Below are 15,771 nucleotides of genomic sequence, written 5' to 3'. Positions count from 1 at the left end.
ATACTGTAGTTGAAATCATACAGTGTGAAACCTTCTCTGATTGACTTCTTATACTTGTATCATGCATTTAAGGTTCTGAAGTGCTTTACATTTTTAGCATTCATATTTACTTATACATTTCTAACAAGCTTAAAGTTATTCAGTATCTCTTTTTCTTGAACAGTGTCAGGGCCCTAGTACCTTTAATTATTCACTGAACTTCTCCTTGTATTTTTTTGTTAGAACTTTCTTTCCAAACTTTAAAAAATAGAGCAAAGTCTTTGCATCATAACTGAGGGAACTTATCTTGGGTTTCCAGAATAGTAAATAAGCTGAATGACACTGAGCACACTGGTTACCTTCCCTGTGTCTGCTTGCATCTTTAAAATGGGCACAGCAATACTAGCTATTCAAAGTGCCATTGTAAGGATTATAATGTAAACATAGTGTCATGTGGAGAATTATGTTGATGCAACGGTAGCTTGTAGGACCTATCCTAGAACTCATGGAACAGAAAGGTGCACAAATCAAACTAATCATGATTTATTAAATAAATTTAAAGCACAAAACAAAATGTACAGGAATAGAAATGGGTAGGGTAACACATTTAAGATGAAGTGGAAGTGGGTCAAAGAGCCATATTTCCTGAATCTTGTTCTGCAGCCTTTACATATCCTCTCTCTGTGCTGTTGATGTGGTTACACACAAAGACCAGGACTGAAATTTGAGCAAAGGGTCCCAAGAGACAAAAGGTCCTGGAGCAGTGACAGCACTTGCTCATGAGAACTGGCGTGCAAGTACACTTGGCCAACAGTGGTGTTCCAGTTAGCCTGATGAGCAGTGATGGATTTTATTTGGCAGAGGAGCCCAAAAAAGAATCAGCAAAGGGTGGCCAATTAAATGTCTCATGATTATTTTGTGCCTCATATGTATTATTTGTACTTTGTGTTTCAAAATATTTGTTGCTTTGTTATTTAGTAAATCATGAATATTAAATATTTTATCCTGTCCCTTTCTATGTTTACAGACATGTACTGTACTTATTCTGTGTGACATTTCTCAGATTACTAATTTATCTCTGCTTTATACAGCTGAATTTCATCCGTTCCATGTTCCTTGTCTATTGTAGAGCAGAATTGAGTACTTCTAAGCAATACAACTACACATTTCATATGTGTACTTTGCTTACAGTAGTGCCTTGAAAATAGAATAAAATGCTATTACTAATACATAAGATGGTTTTCATATTTTTAACAATATTTATTTTTAACAATATCTCTTATCTAGTTTATCTTGCTAGCTAAACTAGATAAGCATAAACAATGAATCAGAAAGTTTAGTTCTAAAGTAATTTGGTTTGATTTTGATCTGAATTTGATATTTATTAGCCAGATCTTTTATCACTAATTTATTTTTCCCTCTTTCCAGTTGGATAGATTTTTGGTTCTAACTTACAAGGCTGGAACTACTTTTTATTTTTTTCTTTCTTATAGGCTTATCCTCAGTTTGTTCTGACCTACCTAGAGGAGCTAAATGCACACATGGATGTGACCCAGACAGAGTATAACATTCACCATGGAGCCTGGACCACAGTTCATCAAGAACAAGGCAAAAGAGGTCAGTATACTAAGCCAGTGGCAAGACAGGAATATCTCCAAACTTTATACATATTTTTTTAATTTTTATTTTATTCATATGTGCATACAATGTTTGGGTCATTTCTCCCTCCTTTCCCCTGCCCCCTCCCTTACTCTCCCCCTCCAAACTATATTTTGAAAAGAGAAAAAAATGTTCAAGTTGTTTTCTGGAGAGAAGCATGAATTCACATCTTAATATTACTATTTAAAATGATACACATAGTACAATTTCCACATGCACATTTATATGAACATCATATATATTTACATAAGCATTATTTTATCTAATAAATAGCAATACACTAGCTTTTTTCTTAGGATTACCTTCTTTTTTTTCCACATACAAGGATTATGTGCTGTGTGAAGACTGAAGGAACCTCAAGAAGTACAATGTTATATTTTTGGCATATGTAGTTTAGATATTTCTACTCAACAAAAATTAGCTATATTATTTTTATATTTCATTTATTAGGTTTCACAAAAAAAGTGCTAGCAATTCTTCTCTGAAGCAACTACCAGAACTAGCCGACACCCACATAGTGCTAGAAGGTTCTCTTGAGAAGGCAGGGAAGCTGACAGTGGCCTTGGTGAGGAAACTGGAAGAGGAACTTCCTAAGGCTTCTGCTTAGAGGTAGGGCACTGATAGACTTGAGGTTTATTGCTCAATGACATTCGACGTTTTCCTTCAGTTTCATGTAAGATTGATTTCTTGGAGATGTTTGAAATATCTCAAAAGCCCTTTGGCTTTCCAGCATAGTGGTTTTAGGGTCACATTTGATGAAGAGAGGTGACATTTATATGGATTTTGTTAAAGACTGATGTATGTTATCATTTATAAGTATACTTCGATGGATTGCTATCCTGGAACTACACTAAAGTATGCCGAAATAACAATTAAGTGAAGGGCATTACTGAGCATATATCCAATTGTGAAAATGCCAAGAGGTCTTTAAGAAAGCCATAAACATGAGAAGTCTTTTATATTTTCCTTAAGTTGAACATTATATTTGGATCTGAGGGTAAGTGCACAAGATGGCCTTAAGTAGTGATAGCTGAACAAATTAACACCATTTATATGAGTAGAATAAAAGTAACAACGGTGACCTGCTAGCCAATTGAAAATTATCCTTGGTTGAAAAGTGCAAACTATTTTTCTTATTCTCTTTAGATAATTGGAAACTAAAGCTTATTATTATTGTTTTGTTGGGTTTGATGTGAATCACAAAATGACTTTACAAACTGTAATTTTAATCTATGATTGTCTGAAATTACTCTTGGCTGAAATATTCTTAAAGGAGTAATACAATTCTTTGTTTTTTCAAAACAAATTTTATTGGGGAAGAATTCTACTTTTATTAATGCCTCAGGCAAATTCTTTTCAAAATTAGTAATACAACTCTTATGGGGCATACTTACTAAAGTTTAAAGGAACTCTTAACTTTAAATATGCTCATTACAGATAGAAGTGGCACTTGCATTAAAAAGGAACATGAACTTGATAACTTTTTATGTCAATTAATAGTTGTTTTACATTCTTAAATTACATATTCCCATGTGGGATTTTGACAGGAGGGGACTATTTTTTTCGTAATAGTAAAAGTGATTCTTATTCCAGTGCATTTGTTTTTGCTCAAATGGGTCTGACGCTGCCACATACATTATATAGGAGTTGGTGAAGGCTTGAAGACAGAGCAGTCTCTCTTGAGCTTTTTCTGCACCAGAGATTGGCTCCCACATGTGGAAAAAGCCCGACTCTTCACTTTATTGTCTCTTTAATTTATTATTTGTATTTGTTATTTTGATGATAAAATTAACAAGCTTAGTATTTTATTGTTACTATTGTATGAAGGTGTCCTGGATGGTACAATTAAGATTCTAGGAGTTCTTTTCCCTGTTACTTATTTTTTAATCATACACAAGGTTCTCAGTTCTCCGATGCTCAAAAATATGACCACAAAGGCTGCAGCTAGGCCACTGTCCATAGCACATTTGCTGTTCTCCTGTAACTAGAATGTAAGTCCCTTGGGAACAGTCTTTTGTCTGATGTTTTCATCTAAAACAAGAACTCAAGGAATACCAGGGTATGTGGAAACACAAAATACTGCTCTGTGAGGTTGTGGTTGGCCTGATTTCCTAGGTCATTTCATGGCCACCACACCATTTCTTCCCTATTCTTTTTGAGAGAATGCTTAGGACTGTCATTATTGTGGGCTTTCGTCATTGTCCTGGGTTTTACTCAGAAAAGAAGAACACGTTACTGCTGCTCTCAAATTCTCAGACTTATGTGGAATTTCTGTATTTGCCCCATGCTGAATCTGGCCTTTGTGATAACTTGCCTACTTCCCTATGATTTCCCTCCTTCCTCAGCTAGGAGGCATTTCCTTTGAGGGGATAGGGCTTGGATAGTTTAGAGATTTGGCTTCTCCATTTGTTTTTGTATATTACCTTGAGCAATGCAATCTGATGATGGAACATTGGAAGAAAGGCACATAGAGTTGCTAGAATTAAGTGAGATATCTTTAAATTTCCAGAAACATAGTAAGCATTCAATAAACAGTAGATGTGAAAATATTCTGAAAACAAGTAGAGAATAGAAAAGAATTTGTAATGGGGGTAGTAGAGTTATCACTACCTATCCTTAGCTTCAATTTCAGTTACTGATGGTCAACAGGGTCCAAAAATAGTAAATGGAAAATTCCTGAAATAATCAATTTTTTCTTTAAATAAATTGTATTGGTCTGTTGTTATATTTTATGATTAGTTATTGTTGTTAATCTCTTACTATTCCTAATTTAAAAGTTAAACTTAACATTGGTATCATTGGTATGTACCTACAGAAAAACACAGTATATGCAGGGGATGGAACTACAGTATTTATACTTTCAGGCATTCACCAGGGAGCTCTTGGAACATATCACCTGTGGATAGGGGAACTACTATATTTAGAATTGTTTTTTCAGTCAATAGGAATTCACTGATAAATGTATTTGGGATTTTCTTTCATAAGAAATTTCTCAGGGCCCTTTTCTTAGTGAACATTGGTCCGGAGTGATGTTTTAGGCCTTAATAGTTTTTCTTGCCACCTTCTTTTTTAAACTAAAGCCACAGGAATTTATCTTCTTTCTCTTCCCTTTACCCTCACAATTTACTTCAGTAGGTGAAAGTTCAGTTTCTTTCCCTCGGTTTTTGCTCTCCTACCAAAGTTGTTTTGAATAAAGATACTTATAGCAATCACTTTCCTCCATTTTGGAAAGAATTGTGGGGCAAAATTGTAATGCAGTGCTGAATATAAGGGAATCAGTGTGTTATATATTTTTACAGCTTCAAGAGAAAGCTTCTTGTTTTCTTGTTTTACTCAATGTAAATTAAATGAAATAAAAAAACTCACTGTACAATTGAAAATGATGAAATGATGGAGTGTATCATTTATGTGCTCCCTTGGAAGGAAGCCAAGGAAGGAGAGAACCACAATAGCTCAGTTTGGGGAAAGACAGAAATTGGTAGGTAGTAGCAGGTAATATGTGAAAACAAAAGATAGTGTTAGAGTATAATTGATAACAATTAAAATTTACTAACTTTGCTTAAGTGTTTTCAGTGCCTAATTTCCCAATAATTCATGAGGGAAGTAGCACAAGGGAATCATCAATGTTTTACTGATAAAGGGCACTGAGGCACAGGGAGATTAATTTACTCAGCTGAGGTTTCTCAGCTAGTAATTTAAAGCAGACCTACGTGAGCCAAAGACTCACCCTTGACTATTTGTGCTCACCTCTTAGCAATTATTCCAAATCTTCAGCCTTTCAAATGGAGGCTATTATTTTAACTGGATATCTTGGGTAGTGAATCTGTAAGTAAACTAAAATAATTTAGAAATGGAAAAATAAAACGTTTATCAATATGTTCTTTTTTTAGTGAAGACTAAATAAATGGCAGAAAATATTATCCAACTATGTAGATCTGTACTGTAGACCTACTGATTTACAGAGGCTTGCTCTTGAATTAATTAGAGGTTTTGAAAAGTCCTTGTCTAATAATATGACTGTAACTTGTCATAATTATCCAAGATTTTCATGCTTTGGTGGCTCGGTTCAGCTTTGTATATATTCAATTTGGCAACAGGAAACTAATAGCTGTCATTTGTTGAATACTTATCATGTGGCCACTGCTATTCTAAGTACTTATTATATCATGAGAGATCGATTTACTTATAAACATCATAACCTGGTGATGTAGTTACTCTCATAATCTATTAAGATACACAAACTGTGGCTGGAAAGGCCCTGTCACAGAATGGGCTAATAGGGGAGTTAGGATTTGAGCTGAGGCCTTTGTGGATCCTTAGATCACCCTCTTTCCCACAAGGTTTTTTTTTTTTTTTTAATAACAGAATGGCATCATATTGATAGTCATATTAAACTATTACTTAAATTTTATGTGTATTTCATAATGACAGTTGATTAGATGATTGCCATTTTGATTGATATATTATTTTCAATTATATCTTTAAACACCCCCCCATCCCCATACACACAGTCTAAAACAAGCCAAAAACTGGGATCTCCCATCTACAGAATCACTTCATTTAATATATTACACACACTTGGGAAAACAATCTGATTGGTAATCTTTTTTTGGAACATGGGATAATTCTTTTCCCATTGAAAAAGAAGAATATCATATGAAGTCTTATATAAGGTTCTTAGTTCAGGGTGGATTATATTTTCTTGTTTACTTTAAACACATCTTAACAAAATATTTTTGCTCCCTTCTTGCTTGAATAAAGTTGTGTGTTTATTTAATTCCAAGTTTGGTCCAAAGTAAAATAAATGTCATGTTCTGGCATCTTTAAGTGTCTGGAATGTGTTTGTTTACATTAGTTTAGCCAAAGGAGGCCTTTAACAGTATTTAAATTGAATAGGGGGTGGGGAAGGACTAGGACAGCCAACAAAGCATACTGACCCAGCTTGTCACCCAGTGACCTGTGAGAAAGAAATAATGAACTGTGAGTAGCTGTCATCTTAACTGTTTCTGACAGCTCGCCTTTGGGCACATCTGTGTTGGTTGCACTGGAAAGGCCTTTGTTCTTTTCCCACTAGTGACTTTGTGGGGTGCTGAGGGGTTTGCTAGCTACTGTACTCCTAACCAGCCCCTTCCTTCCCAGGGAAGCCAGCAGCTGCCATGGATCACACTGACATTTCTCTTCATGACTCAACTTGGCATGTACTTCTTCACTCTGAAAAGAGAACAGATATTTAAAAATCCTTTGATTGTTTTCAATTAAAATGTATTTTAATGTATCATGATCTGATATTAATATAAAAGCAAGCTATAAAGACATTTAATGTTATTCCAACTTTATATAGATAAAGGTGAAGACAGATAGCTAAGCAGATGGGCAGGTGATTTGAAAGAAATATATCAAAGTATTGACAGTTTTTACTGAGCTTTTAAATTTTAATTTTCACTTATTTTCCAAATTTTAATAATTAAATATTGCATTTGAAATAGGGACAATCAACACAAGTTTAAAACGCATTTTTAATATAGACATTTGAGACATACTTTACTAGTAAGAATATTTGGACTAAAATAGATAAGGCTGTGCTACATTTTATTTCAATTTTCCACTGACAATTTTTAAGTAAACTTCTATTTGCTCATTTAAACTTTCAAATATTGCCATATTTATATTTTAAAGTTAATCTAGTGCTTAAAATTATCATCATTAGGATATGTAATTTGATAAGAAACAGGTGTTTCTGACCCCTGGCTTCCCAAAGTAAAAATACTATTTCAATCATGACAAAAGTGGAACAGTTTGAATAATGCATATCATACCCTAAGAGAATTGTTGAATTTAATATCAAAGCTTCATTTATAAAATATAATTCCTGAGTCAGTTTTAAAGCCTTATTTACATTTTTACAATTGCTATAAAACCAATCCTTCTACTATAATTAAGCTGGCTATGATTGGCATGGAATAAACATTGAGCATTTGGTTCTCACTTTATTATACTTACCATTCCAAGAGAATATGAATTTAAATGATGGTATTGGTCAAGTTTTTAAATGCCATTTTCACCCCTGACAAAATAGAAGAAATGAAGCTTGAAAGAAGTGGCATGCTTTTTTCTGCATTCAATGTTTTTTCTTAGTAGCAGATTTGAAATGCACTAGCTAAAGAAGCTGTTATATTCTCTTGCTTTTCAAAGAAAGATAAATAGTAATGAGATGTTCACTACACAGACAAATAATAATCATGTCTATATAATTATAAATTGTAAAAGTGCACATTAAAATTGAAAGAATCATATTCTGATTTCTTGAGTATTCAGGAGCATATGATTTATTACTCTATTAAATCACTTACATAGTCTTGCATATAGTTGATGGTAATCTGTAACCATATCATTTGCTTTGAACTTTTTCCTTGTTTTGTTTAATAAATATCAACAAATTTTTATAGAGACAGTAAGTGAACAGGTCAGACTCTTTTTTATTTAAGGAAAATGGACTGTTTAAATTCCCATAGCTCCAATTCTTATTTCTAGAACCCTTATTAATAAAGGTAAATGTTAACATGATTTCTTTTGATATTTGGTAAATCCAATTATATTTTCTAGAAGTGAAATCCCCTTAGATTACATTGCTTTCTTAGGAATAATGAAAAGGCTCAGCTTAAAAATTTGCCTTTTTAAAAATATTTTACTTAATAGTATAGCATATTTTAGAATATCAAATTATTATGTGTTCTAGAGATATAACTGTTTTATTAGAAGAGTCAAATATCCTGATATTGATTGATATTATTGCCTGTTTGGGTTTGGTATATTTAAAAAATTAATCCTCATATGTTCTGTGTGAATTAAAATAATATAATTTCTCCTGCTTCTTTGAAGCAAAGTCAAAACGAAGCATTCTGAAGGATTAGGTTTTTATCAATGTGTATTACTTTAGAGATTACCAAAGACTTCTAAGTAAGCATTTTATGATTAATTTTCTTTCTCATTTGTAGCCATGAGTTACTGAAACCTGCAAATAATCTGCTTAATTTTCTTTTTAAAAATGTATTATTTATCTTTCTACTCAATTTTGTCTGTCCTGGGACTATTGAAGGGATGAATGGGAAGTTCTGTTCCTACTTTTGCTGATGTTATAAAGCTCCCAAAGGAGAGTGTCATTATAATAGTGAGAGTTGTAGGTAGTGAGGTTGAAAAGGAGAAGACAGGAGGTAGAGATAATATTAAATTACCACATATAATGAGGGAAGGGTAGAAACAGTCAAAATGGCCTATCTGTTAGGTCCCTATCTCTTTCTGCCTTTGTACTCCTATAATCTATTCTCCACTAAATGAGCAGAGTGATTCTTCTAAATTCATTAAGTCAGAAATCATGGGAGTCCTCAGCTCCAAATCCTCCAATGCCTTTTTTATCTCCTTTAGGATGAAACCCGTCTTTATTATGAGCTATATCCTACTTACCCAAACCCATCATCACTCTTTAACCACCATTCTTCCCAACCCCTTTCCTCTGCTCTAGATATCCTGGCTTCAGGGCAGTTTCTCAGACTTGGCATACATGATCATATCCTGTCACTGTCTTTCTCTGTTTTTTTTTTTTTCAAGGTTCGTACTTCAACATGTCATACACATATGGTTATTTCCTGCCTGAGTTGTTCAGTTAGAATGTATGCCCTACTTCAGCAGGAACTTTTTTTTAATTCACATCTGTATGTCCAGGTCCAGAATTTACCTGGTATATAGTGGGTCCTCAATACAAATTGTTAACTGAATGAACAAATAAATGAACAAAGTAGGGCAATTAATGGAAATAAGATTGGAGAGGTGAACTAGTCCAAGCATTCATTCGTACATTTTGAGACCCTCCTATGTTCTGGACAACTATAGTTCTACAACCAACTCATATATCAATACAAAACTGAGCTCAGGTGTTCCAATGGCTCACTGACATCTACATCATCTACTTCTTTCATCCTTTATTAATATGCAAATAGTTATTGGGCATTTTCTATATTCTGAGCACTATCCGACAGCATCTGAGCCTTTGGGGATGCAGTACTGAAAAGATACGTATACTTTCTGGCCTCACAGAATTGTAAGGCCAAAATTTTATAAGAAGAGTGATATCAAATCATTGAAATAAAAGGAGAATGATGGTTGTTATTGTAGGGAGAGGGTAGTTAATATTGAAAACTCTACCTGTGAAGTATTTCACTTATTGTGTCAATTCTTCAGTGTTTAGCTATTCTTCACTAAGTTAAATGAAACATAAACTGTCAGACCCTCTGTACTATATAATCTTATTTCTCAGAATCTCTCAACTTGTAAGTGTAGGCTAATTATACTTGACTTGATCCTGGGATGTTAATTAAAATGCTCTTACCTCTTTTTTTTCTACCTAAAACCTTACCCTTTGCATAGCCCATTTTCATTTACCTTTTTTCATCCTTTCTTCTCTTCTAATATAAGCATTTAAGGGTATAAATTTACTTCTAAGCAAGGTTTTAGCTTCATTCTATAAATTTTGACATGTTATCAAGAATAATTTTCCTTCTTATTAAAGAACTTTCTATTAAAGTCCCTTAAGTATGGAGTCTGATGGTCATAAATTATCTCCATTTTTATTTGTCTTTGTTGTACCCAGATCACGAGACCCCAAAAGACCGCTCAGGAGTCTGAAGTCGCATGCAAAAAGAAAGAGCCTTTATTCAGGCTTAAGCTGGGGCTCTCCGACCTCACCGACACAGCGGATCTGCACAGAGAGCCCTGAGCCTCACCCCAGCAGGGTTTTTATTGGTGAAGGGCAAGAGGCAGGACTTCCCATCCTAGGGGTGAACAGATTGGATGTTGTTCAGGTGAGGGGGTCTTGGCATATTGGAATTGGTTTTTACTCCATTGTGTCTTGGTCATCAAGAATATGGCCAGAGTTATTCCTTTTTTGGTCACCTTGGGCAAAGGCCTGCTTTGCTCAATTATGATTGGATCAGGGCTGAGATGGTGCATTCCAGAGGAGGGTTCATGCCCAGGTTAGAGTGCACTCCAGGGGAGAGGTTGTGCTCAGGTCAGGCTAAGGAACAAAGGAACCTGAGCCTGAAATGACGATGTCCCTGTTATTTTTTTAAATGGGGCCCCACATCTGTTATTTTTTCCTAGTTGGGGCCCAACATTACCCCCTTCTTCTAGTGAATTCTTCAGGCCCAATCATGGGTCTGAGGAGGAGGTAGGGGTTATAGTATATAGAGGTTGATATTGTGACCTCAGCACCATGAGTTGGACTGCATTTACCCGTGCTCTGATGAGTTAGCAGCCGGTTAACTACACATGGTCCTATAGTCAACATTAACAGGAGGAGTATTATAGGCCCTGCCAAAGCTGAGAGCAAGGTGATGAGCCATGGAGACCAATTGAACAATTGCTCATACCATCCTGAGCTTTTAGGCTCTCTATCCTTGATCCTTTTTTTAAAGCAGCATCATTGAATCTCTAATAACCCCTGAGTGGTTAACATAGAAGCAACATTCTTCCCCTAAGGCTGCACATAAGCCTCCTTGCTGTATGAAGAGGAGATCCAGGCCTCTTCTGTTTTGCAGAGTAACCTCTGCCAAGGAGTTTAGAGATTCCTCTAATTTAGTGATTGACTGGTCCAGATTTTTGAGGTCAGAATCGATGGCTACCTGGAGGGCCCTACAATTTTTGTCCTGCAAAATTAGGGCTGAGGTGCCGACCCCAGTTGCCCCAGCTATTCCTAGGGAACCAACAAGGATAGTAAAATTGCTGCTACCCCTATAGTTCTCTTAGTTCTGGAAGAAGGTATGGGGGAAAAAGCTAGCTCCATCTGGGTTTCTTCATAGTAAGTTATCCTGGGGAACAGTTGCACCATAATGCAGTAACCGTTACCTTTGTTTCATGGATACAAGGGGTTAGTCCTGTGGAGCAAGCCCACCACCCTGAGGTAGCTGAATAATAAGTATTGTTTGAGATATCAATGGTTTGATTACAGAGTCTTCTAGGGAGCTGGGCTTTAGGGGACCGAACACAAGTCCCTGTTCCTGTCACTTGTTGGAGAGAAAGAAAGTTTGCCGTTTAGTCCCCAAGAGCACTGGGTCAGATTGACCCATGTGTGGTTTCCCATTATAGATACTCCGGTATAAAATGGAGGTTGGGCATTCAGGCAGAGCCAGCATTCCTTTGTCAGGTTTGGTTGGGAGGAGTTAAGTACCTCAAAGGTCTTGGTCATCAATTCCCAGATAGGATATCGGGAGAAGGGAAGGCTCTTAGTATGGGAATATGTACCTGGAGAATGACGTTCCTGAACTGCAGTTGCAGATCTGGGAGTCATCGGGGGAGCCGTAGCAGGTTTAGGTATCACCGGGGGAATTAAGACAGGGTTTGGGCCAATGGGTATGGGTTTTGGAGAGTTGGGAACTTCTTTTCATAGGATGATGGTAAATAGTCCTCCTGAGACTGACCAGACCTTGTTATAGGACCTTAGCCCCTAGGTCTTTCCTGTTTCCCAGGTTGTATCTTATCTACCAGTATTGGTAAAGATTATCTTGATAGGGTTGAAGTGACAATTACTGCTGGGGGTACAGGTTTTGGTCTTACGGCTTTTAGGAAGGGTTGAGGGGATATCATTTCGGACAATGTTAATAAGATCCCCTTTTACTGGAGGTGACCAGTAAATGTCCCCTGTGCTCACACAGCCCCAAGAATAACAAAAGTAATCACTGGCTCCCCCACTTTGTTTTCTCCAGCCCTTATCAGCCCTCTTCCCGGGACAAACATAGAAGTAATTATGGCATAATGCCCATGGGCTGCAATCAGGGAGCAAAGCATGTAGGTCAAAACCCAATTCCGGGAACCAGGTGTTAAGGGGTGCTATTTTTGAGACTTGGGTCAAGATTTCTCCCGTGGAAGTCTCTGTGACTAACCAAGTGAGGTTAAGGGGTTGATGAGGGTTAAGGGGAGCAGTATATACAGTTGTAATAAGTGTTAGGATAACTATCAAGAACGGCACAGCTTCAGTTTGAGGGGATTGTCCGTGTCTCTGTTGATCTTCTTCCATTGTGAAGTATGATCCTCCAATTGGTCATGGGGATCCGCAAGCCGGACGTGGGTGTGATGAATCCAGGTGGCGACCCTGTTGACTTTAATAGCCGTCGGCGTGGTCAGAAGCACAATGTATGGTCCTTTCCAGCATGGTTCAAGGTTTTTCTGGCGGTGTCTGCGCACATAGACCCAGTCTCCCGGTCGGTAGTTATGCGGGGTAGGTGGAGGAGCAGCTTCATAGATAGCCTTTAAATGAGGCCATACATCTTTGTGAGCTTGTGCTACAGCTTCTAAGGAATTAAGCAATTGTCAGTTATCAAATTCAGCAATGAATTCAGCCTTTAGATTAGGTAAGATGGGAGGAGGTCTCCCGAACATAATTTCATAAGGGGTTAATCCTAACTGATAGGGTGAATTCTGCACCCGATACAAGGCAAAGGGAAGAAAAGCCACCCAGTCCCCGCCAGTCTCCATGGTTAATTTGGTAAGAGTCTCCTTTAGGGTTCTATTTATTTTTTTACCTGTCCTGAACTCTGGGGTCTATATGTACAGTGTAATTTTCATTTTGCCCCCAGTGCCTTGGCTAACTCTTGAGTTACCTGAGAAGCAAAGGCCGGGCCATTGTCAGAACTCAGGAGCGCTGGCATACCATACCTTGGTAGGATGTCCTCCAGCAGCTTTTTGATGACTGTTTGTGCAGTCTCATGTTTGGTGGGGAATGCCTCAGTCCATCCTGAAAAAGTATCTACCAAAACTAGGAGGTATTTATAGCCATATTTGCCAGGTTTTATTTCCGTGAAGTCCATTTCCCAATGGGCTCCTGGTTTGGAGCCCCTTAATCGAGCCCCCTGTTCCTTAGGTGCATTTTTTACGTTAGTTAGCCTGCAACTAAGGCATTTGGCAACAATCAAATCATTTAGTGTCCTAAGGTTGAGCACTTTTAGATGGGCATTCCTCAGGAGGTCTTCTGTCTTCCGAGTCCCCAAATGTGTGGTTCGATGAATATGGTGGAGGAGGTTTTCAGCTAGGTCACCAGGCAAAATTATCTTATGGTCTCCTGTATACCACCAACCATCAATTTTTTTGGTCTCAGGTAGCACTTGTATTGACCTTAAATCCTCTTGTGAATAGTGGGGCCGATCTGGCACTGTTGGTGCTCCTGGGTTGGGTAGCTGAGTGGTCAGGACGGCGGTGGCTTATAAAGCCACCTCCCTGGCTGTTTGGTCTGCCTTCTGGTTGCCACGGGCTATGGGCGTTTCTGCTTTTTGGTGCCCAGGACAATGAATAATGGCCAGTTTTTTTTGGTAGCCATAAGGCGGCCAGCAGATCCAGGAGCTCCTGTTTATTTTTAATGTTTTTTCCTTCTGCCATGAGTAACCCTCTCTCCTGGTATATGGCCCCATGAACATGTGCCATGGCAAAGGCATACCAGCTATCAGTGTACACATTGAGCTTTCTGTCTTCACCCAGTTCTAGGGCCTTGGTGAGGGCTATCAGTTCTGCCCTTTGGGCTGATGTTCCCGCAGTGAGAGTGGCTGCCCAAATTATTTCAGACTCTGTCACCACTGCTGCCCCTGCATACCTTTGTCCATCCCGAATGAAGCTGCTGCCATCTGTGAACCAAGTGATCTCAACGTCTGGGAGCGGTTGGTCAGTCAGGTCTTTTCTGAGCCCACGAGCTTGACTCAGGATTCCCGCACAATCATGCAAGGGAGCTTCCAGGTCTGGGTAAGGCAGCAAGGTTACCCTAGGTTCGGGGAGGAGGCCCAAACCCTGTCCCCACTAGTTATCTAGTTCCTCTAATTCTAGGATTCGGGCTCGGCCCCTGCCATCATCTTGCTTTTGTAGTCAGCTTCTCAGGACACTCTTTGATCCAGTGGCCTAGCTTTCTACAGTAAGCACACTGGTTTTTTGTAGCTTAGAGCACCCCCCTGTGGGCCTTCTCTTACCTGGGTCAGCTGTGAACCGGCGTAGTTGATGTGCCCGGTCCTCTGGCAATTCCACAGAGGAGGCCAAGAGAATCTTGGCGAGTTGGCGAGTCTGCTTTGCTCTTGCCTCCAAGGTCATTCGAGTTTGTCTCTCCTCTGGAGTTTCCCGATGGTTAAAAACATTTTCAGCCACTGCCAGGAGTTCCTGTAGGGACCTGTCAGCTAACCTGTCCAACTTCTGCAGTTTATGCCTTATGTCGGGGGCTGACTGATTTACAAATGTTAGAATAATTGCATTCTTATTTTCAGGTGCTTCCGGGTTCATAGGAGTATAAGTACGGTATGCCTCTAGCACCTGTTCCAAGAAGGCTGCCGGTGATTTGGCCTTGTCTTGTTGCACATCGCTTACCTTGGCCAAATTAGTGGGCTGCCTAGCGGCCGCTTGGAAACCCCTCATTAGAGTCTGGTGGTAGACCAGGATCCTCTCCTTACCTTCTGCCCTGTCATAGTCCCAATTGGGTCTGGTCAAGGGGAAGCCCTCGTCAATCCTGGCTTGGTTGGTGGTTGGATTGCCGTCATCTCCAGGAACCAACTTGCGGGCTTCCGCCTGGATTCTCTCTCTTTCCTCGGTTGTAAACAGAATCTGTAATAACTGCTGACAGTCGTCCCAGTGGGCTGGTGAGTGAATAAGACAGAGTCTAAAAGATCAGTAAGACCCTGAGGTTTTTCAGAAAACTTTGGTGTTTGTAATTTCCAATTATAAAGGTCATTAATAGCAAAGGGCCAATATTGCATTTGTTGGTCTCCCGTTTTGTTGCATGGCCCTATTGCCCATAACGGGAGAACTGTGGAATTGGCTGATGGCTTTAGGTGGTCCCGCTGAGCCCTTCTCCTGGTATGAGGGGGACTTCCAGCTCTGGGAGTTGGGCTTGCCTCAGCCTCCCCAGGGCTCTGCAGCTCAGATGTTCCCACCCTCAGCGGTGGGGACTGATAGGGTGGTGCTAGAGACAAGAGGTGCTCCTCAGTGTCACCCTATAAGACGGGGTAGAGGGGGGCAGTAGAGTTCTGGGCAGCAGACTCAGGAGCGGAGGGCTTAGTTTCATTTTTTCGCCGCTCATTTTCCTGCAAAGTTAAGATGGTTAGTTTTGGTGACCAT

The 15,771-nt window shown here is 38.6% G+C and overlaps 1 protein-coding gene and 1 non-coding gene across 2 annotated transcripts in view; both read left to right on the top strand.

The window, feature by feature from the left end:
• Positions 1-10,509, top strand: part of LOC109674440 (doublecortin domain-containing protein 1) — a 248,901-nt gene extending 238,392 nt beyond the window's left edge. Inside the window, 2 exon segments of the mRNA XM_074043394.1 lie at positions 1,473-1,596; positions 10,283-10,509. The gene's annotated coding sequence lies outside the window, so the exon portion shown is untranslated.
• Positions 3,212-3,355, top strand: LOC141416750 (small nucleolar RNA SNORA12). The gene has a single exon (XR_012441341.1). It is a non-coding gene; the product is annotated as a small nucleolar RNA SNORA12 (small nucleolar RNA).
• Positions 10,510-15,771: the final 5,262 nt, after the last annotated feature.

Source organism: Castor canadensis, chromosome 1 (genome assembly GCF_047511655.1).
Source record: "Castor canadensis chromosome 1, mCasCan1.hap1v2, whole genome shotgun sequence".
Taxonomy (NCBI): Eukaryota; Metazoa; Chordata; class Mammalia; order Rodentia; family Castoridae; genus Castor; species Castor canadensis.
This window is presented reverse-complemented; position numbering and strand designations above follow the sequence as displayed.